The following is a 7,795-nucleotide window of genomic DNA, read 5'->3' on the forward strand; positions in this document are numbered from 1 at the left end:
GACATGAACATGATATGCTATCAATGACATGAACATGATATGCTATGAATGACATGAACTTGATATGCTATGAATGACATGAGTAAGATATGCTATGAATGACATGAATATGTTATGAAAAGATAGAGATATGATATGACATGTATTTTACTTTGAATGGCTTGTACCAAAAGGGTGGGCTCCTTAAGCACCCCTAGTTCGAATTACAGGCCTAGTAAAGGGTGGGCTCCTTACGTGCCCCTAGGCCGAGCTACGGGCCTAGTTTCCTAGTAGGTTCAAGACTAGCTACCTTGGGTCTACTTAGGATGCGCGCATTATGTATGTATGTGGTACTAAGCCGGGCCCCTTTCTTGTTGAGATTATTTTCAAGTACTATATGATATTGTTTTAAGACAATTCACACATGGCATAAATCATGTTTTGAAAGGCATATTGCACATGACATTTCCCATGTTTTAAAGGACATCTTGCATCCATGCTTACGATATGATGAAAATAATGCTTACAGATATGCTATGATATGATGCCTTGATGTTATGAAAAGAAATGTCATGATGATTTCACTTATGCTCTGATGTACCTCCATGTTATGATATGATTTATACCATGATATGATGATTTCTTATGTTGAGATATGATTACCATGATATGATGATTTCTTATGTTATGATATGACTTATACCATGATATGATGATTTCTTATGTGGAGATATGATTACCATGATATGATGATTTCTTATGTCATGATAAGATTTATGCCATAATATGTTGTTTACCTTACGTTATGTTATTATTAAGATTCATGCCATGATATGATATGTGTTAATTACCTGATGATATAAGCGCCATTTATTCTATAATGTATGATATGATGATGTTACATGATACGTTGGTTTTGTGAGTAGGAAAGGATCTCACTAAGCCTTGAGTGCTTACAGATACTTTTCCTTATACCACAGATAAAGGTAAAGAATGGATAAACTAGAGGTGCAGCAGGAAGGGGAAAGAGATGTGTGATGGTGACTTGGCTAAAGAAATAAAATGACCTGCTTAAGTGAACTTATGAATAAAACGTTATGTTTTGTTGATGTCTTTCATGATTTCGTATGCATGTGTTAGAAATGAATACTATGACTATTTAAGTTGAACCATGTTATTTCATACTCATATGTTTAGTATGTTACTCTATGCTTACAAACATATATATGCTTCCGCTGTATATATGTATGAATGTCTAAGTTTACTAAGTCTAAGGGTAATAAAGTAACCCCGCCCTCACTAGGCAGGAGTGGTGAAAGGGGCGAGCGTTACAGGTTGGTATCAGAGCCAGGTTATCCATCTCACTACACACATCAAGCCTCCATCCTGCCGCTCCAAGTAAGAATTTTCTATGCTTACTTTATTTTATGCCTGATATGTTTATTTAAGTATACATGCCTATCTTATTGTATGATTTTAGTCTAGGGATATATGATGGTAGGATAGGATTGACGATAACATATGCTAGGTCGTGTTAAGAATGATAACTACCATATGTTACTACTAGTGGGAACTATAACGACTTATGCTAGCATTGTTGTTATTATGAAGATAATCATGGCTACTCGAAGACGCGATGGCAAACCCGATGAGACAGTAACTCCACCAGACCTGACTCAGGTAGTCACAGACCTCCAGCGTCAGATCACCGAACAACAACAATTGATTACTACTTTGATGGGTCAGCAAGGAAATCCGGTCACCCCGCCAGCAAATCAAAATACTATGCCCGTTATACCTGCAACTGCCCCGGTGCCACCGGTAGCTCCTGTTCCAGTAGTCCGACAGGAAACTTATATGATACAGTGGTTGAGATTAAAGCCGGAGAATTTTACGGGTACAAGTGAGCCATGGGACGCCCAGGCCTGGTTCAAGACGGTGGAAAATATCGTAGACCTGCTAGATAGGCCCGTACCGGAAAAGATCAAGTGCGTGTCTTTCTATTTTTCTGGAGACGCAAGGATGTGGTGGGAAAGAGTTAAGGCCAAGAGACAAGTCAATCTGATGAACTGGGCAGATTTCGAAGCAAAGTTTCTGGAGGAATATTTTCATATGCGAGTGACAAATCGGCATTATGACGAGTTCACCGAATTTCGGCAAGGCGATTTATCAGTTAGTGATGCTGTGAAGCGCTTCAACCGCCTCGCACGCCTATGTCTAGAGTTGGTCAGCACGGAAAGAGAATGGGTCAGATTAATGTTGAAAATGCTCTGACCTGAAATAGCTTTGAATGTGGCCGGCGGAGTTAATAGACCACAAACCACGAAAGAGCTAGTCAGCAGTGCTTTGATCACCGAACATTATCAAAAGGCGATGAACGAAGGAAAGAGTCCGGCACAGACTGAAGGACAAAAACCGCAGAGTACCAAGATGAACTGGAAGGGAAATTCCACTGGGAAAAGAAAACAATGGAACAATAGTAAAAGTGGTTCAGCGAGTAAGCAGCCGAGGTACCCTCTTTGTGCCACTTGTGGAAAGCAGCATTCCGGAGTATGCCACCAGGGTACGAGGAAGTGCTACAGTTGTGGACAGGAAGGACATATGGTCAGAGATTGCCCTACCCGGTTCCAGGTACCATCTCAGCAGCATGACCAGAATAGGAGTACCCCCGCACAGCTACATCAGATGCAAGCGGCTTTAGAAGGGACTCTGATTAGCCAAGGGAGATTAGAAGCCCCACCAGTGACGACGAATGCCAGGGTTTTCTCTCTCACCAAGGAAGACGTGGCAAGTGCTTCTACTATGGTCACAGGTCAACTATTTATTTTTAGTCAGTATGCTACTATATTATTTGATACCGGAGCAACCCACTCATTTGTCTCCATACCCTTTATGAAAAAGTTAGAAGTACCACCACAAATCATAAAGGGCAAATTCATAACAACCTTACCTTTGGGAGAAGTGATGCCTTCCGATCAGATGCTGCGAGCCGTGCCTATCCGAATCGCAGACAGAGAACTCTACTGCGATCTGATGATACTCGACATGCAGGATTTTGATATTATACTAGGCATGGATTTCCTGAGCAAGTACGACGCTTCAATCAAGTGTCATAAAAGAAAGGTAGTCTTCCGACCGGAAGCCGAACTGAGGTTTGAATTTATCGGAGAACCAAGAAAAGGAATTGGGGGATTCCTATCAGTTATAAAGGCGCAAAAGATGCTAGATAAGGGATGTACTGGCTTCCTAGCATAAATGGTTGACGCAAATCGAACCAATGACCAGAAACTAGAAGATGTCCCGGTAGTATGCAAATATCCAGGGGTATTTCCCGATGAATTACCAGGATTAGCCCCTGATCGAGAAATAGAATCCGAGATTGAAGTGATCCCCGACACTAAACCGATCTCTAAAGCACCCTACCGAATGGCGCCGGCTGAGTTGAAGGAATTGCAGGAACAACTATCAGAGTTACTTGATAAGGGACTTATCCGCCCTAGTAACTCCCCATGGGGAGCTCCGATACTGTTCGTAAAGAAGAAGGATGGATCTATGCGAATGTGTATAGACTATCGAGAGCTAAATAAGGTAACAATCAGGAACCGGTACCCTCTTCCACGGATCGATGACTTGTTCAACCAATTGAAGGGTGCAACCGTTTTCTCAAAGATTGACCTGAGGTCCGGCTAGCACCAGGTGAAAGTGAAACAGGGTGATATTCCGAAGATGGCATTTCGAACAAGATACGGACACTATGAGTTTATGGTTATGCCCTTTGGCGTAACTAATGCTCCTGCTACATTTATGGATCTGATGAATCGGGTATTTACGACGTATCTCGACAAATTTGTGATCGTCTTCATTGATGATATCCTCGTCTATTCCAGAACCCCAGAGGAACACGTTGAACACCTGAACACAGTACTACAGATCCTTCAGGAGAAACAACTATATGCAAAGTTTTCCAAATATGAGTTCTGGCTTGATCGAATATCATTCTTGGGTCATGTTATCTCCAAAGACGGAGTAATGGTGGATCCAAGTAAGATCGAAGCTGTAAGTAACTGGAACAGGCCGAAGAATGCCAGCGAAGTCAGGAGCTTTCTCGGACTTGCAGGCTATTACAGGAAATTTGTAGAAGATTTTTCCAAAATTGCAGCCCCTATGACATGCCTCACCAAAAAGAACAAAAGGTATGAATGGACGGATGACTGCGAGAAGAGTTTCACAGAATTAAAAAGAAGACTGACTAGTGCGCCGATCCTTACTCTTCCGGAATGTGACAAGGGCTTCGATGTGTACAGCGATGCCTCTATAATAGGATTGGGAGCTGTACTCATGCAAGACGGCAAGGTCATCGCCTACGCCTCTAGACAACTTAAAGAGCATGAAAAGAATTACTCCACCCATGACCTAGAACTAGCAGTTGTGGTCTTTGCGCTCAAAACATGGAGACATTATTTATATGGAGCTCAGTGTAAGATTTACACCGACCACCAGAGTCTGAAATACTTTTTCACACAAAAAGACCTGAATATGAGACAACGTAGATGGCTCGAACTAGTCAAGGACTATGACTGCGAGATCTTTTATCATCCAGGAAGGGCGAACAAAGTGGCTGATGCACTCAGCAGGAAGTCTTGTGCCAGCTGATGTCGCTATTTTAAAGTTCGAGGACAAACTTTCTATGAGGTATGGGGTACTGTAACACCCACGAACTGCTTAGGCTAAGTATGTGAAGATTTTCTCTTAAGAATAAAACAAGATATGATGGAAAAAATATATATATATATGTATATAAAAAGAATTGGTCAAGGATTGAACCTTGAACCTTCTTAAGCTAAGGATTATGGAATTACCACTAGACCATCATGAGTTATTGTTAAATAGAGAATGGATATTATAGACAAAGATAAAACCATGATTAAGAGAAGGAAGCAAGAAAACATCAAGTAGCTTCCTTCCTCCTTCTCTTGATTAAGAAGAAAACAAGAAAAAGATAAATTGTCTTCTTCTCCTTCTTTTTCATTTTCGTGGATGACAAGAGAGGAGAGGAGAGGAAGTAGGGGGATGAATGAAGACATTTCTTCATCATTAAGAGAATAAAAGATGACTTAAGAAGAGGGAAAAGCAAAGCCTCTTTTTGCTTCTTACTTCCACCTAGCATAAGAGGGAAAATCAAGAAGGGACTTCATTTTTTCTTCCCTTCCCTCACATTGCCGTGACCTAGAGCATCCTCTCTTCTTTCCCGAAAATACAACTAAGGTTTTCTACCTAAGGAAACCAAACCACAAGAAGGAACCCTCAAGATCTACCTCTCACGAGCAAGAGAAACAAAAAGGAGCACTAGGAGGAGAAGCTCTCTTCTTTCTTTTCACAAAGGGTACCTTCTCTTAGGAAAAAGACCAAGCAAGAGGAAGTGAGTATCCCCTCACCTGTGGTACAAGTGGTTATATGATTTTTTTTCGGGTTTATATGAATTTATAACCTAGAGTTTCCTTTAGAAATTTCGGTTAGGATACTTGTAAAGTTCATGGAAGCTTAAAACCAAAACCAATATGTTTAAGTTTTTCCTCATGATATGTTATGAATATGACCTTGATATTTCATGCTTGTATAAGGCTTGGAGTTAGGTGATACTCTACCTTAGGGTTCGGCCATGAAGAGGCTTAAAACCTAGGGAAGCTCAATTAAAAAACTAACATGCCTATGATCACTTCTATGATGTATTATGAATATTTTCCTTGATGTTTTTACATGTATGTTGTTAAGAACTAGTAGGACCCTACCCTAAGTTTTCGGTCATGAAGGGATTTAATACCCTAAGGAGGCTCAACCACAAATCTAGCTTGCTTATGTTTTACCTTATGAAAAGATATGGAAAGTAACATAAAGCCCTTGAGATTCATGTTGCTTAGGGTTAGGTTTTTCACATGATAAACTTTCGGCCAACCTAAAATGTAAGGCTTAGGCAAGTCTAAATTCAACCCTAACATGTTTATGTTCCTCCCCATGATATGCCATGAAATTCATAAGGTACTCACATGCTTGTAAGTTCTAGAAGAGGTATCAAGTATGAAGTTTTTCCATAATATATTGTGAATGTGCTATTGATGTTTTATACTTGTATGTTGCTTAGAACTAGTAGGACCTTACCTTAAGGTTTCAGCCATTAAGGGATTTAATACCTTAAGGAAGCTCAACTTCAAATCTAGATTGCTTATGTTTTATTCTATGAAAAGATATGAAGATAACATAATGCACTTGAGATTTCATGTTGCTTAGGGTTAGGGTTTTCATGATGAACTTTCGGCCAACATGAAATGTAGGGCTTAGGAAAGCCTAAATTCAACCCTAACATGTTTATGTTTTTCTCTATGATATGCTATGAAATTTATAGGGTACTCATATGCTTAGAATCTATGCTTTTGTAGCATTCGGCCACTTACACTTGGTGAACTTAGGAAGCTTGAACTTTAACCTAATATGCTCATGTGAATGCCTATGATAAATACATGGAAATTGATTATGATTTACATATTTACATGCTATTGTAACCAAGTTTTGGACCATGTATGTTTCGGCCAAGATGGATTTAAAAACCTAGGAAGCATAGAACCTAAATCAAATATGCTTATGATGTTCCTTATGTTAAATGTTATAGAAATGAATGTGGGTTCATATGCTTGTATGATTTCATGAAACCTAAATGAGCCTATGCATGTTTCGGCCATCCTTATGTTGGGTTTTTCGGGCCGCGAAAACCGCTTTTTCGCGTCGGGAAAACCCCGAATCTCCCATGCCATTGGATCTCGTGCGAAGAAAATTTTTCAAAAACGATACGAGTACGAGTTTACAACTTATATCTACTCCTAGATCTACATGATGAAGAATTATACCTTCGAAGCGCGCCCTTCGCGAATCCCGCTCGTCCAAAATGCCGGATCTCTAGACCGTCAAGCGTACGGTCCTCTAGAAGTATCCGCACGGACAACCTAGGTGGAGAAGACCTAAACAAGGGTGTGCTAGCACCTTGATAGGCTACTGCAAGAAGAGGAGAGGGAGAGAGCAAGAAGAACTCAAGGAGGAAGAAGAAGGAATGAATGAGAGAATATATTCAAAATGAAAGTCATTCTACTCATTCAAGTGGCCGGCCACCATCATGTGTGTAACTCTCCACATTAATGCATTAAGTGTCATTATTGTGAAGCCATTAAAGAGAATGGCTTTGTAACTTCCATGAGGTGGCACCCAATGATGATGTGGAGAAACATCATTAGTCCACATCAATGCCAACTCACCAATGAGGTGGCATAAAGTCAAGTCAAACTTGACTTTTAATCTTCCTCTCAAGTCAAGTCAAACTTGACCAAATCTCTTCCATGGTTGATCGAATCCAACCATTTGATTCAAGCCAACTTAATATAATGAATCTAATTCATTTAATTAAATTGATTCAATGAGTCAAAATCTAAATTAGACTCATTGAACACATGAATCAACTTGAGTCGAACTCAAGTTAGCCCAATTAGGATTACTCTTAATCCAATTTGATTCATCAAATGAATCTAATCCTCTTGGTTCATCATATGAACCTAATCTCCATCTAATTGCCCTAAGTGTGTGACCCTATAGGTTCTTGTAATGTTGGCAATGCCCTAAATCCATTTAGGAGCATAAGTAATGAGCGGTATCTAGCAACACATCATTACTACCCAAGTTACAAGAATGTCGAGATCCAACATCACCTTGTGACTACTAATTGTGACTCCACACAATATATGACAAGTGTCCTTCTATCCTAGACATCTAGATT

Source organism: Zingiber officinale, chromosome 8A, assembly GCF_018446385.1.
Source record: "Zingiber officinale cultivar Zhangliang chromosome 8A, Zo_v1.1, whole genome shotgun sequence".
NCBI lineage: Eukaryota > Viridiplantae > Streptophyta > Magnoliopsida > Zingiberales > Zingiberaceae > Zingiber > Zingiber officinale.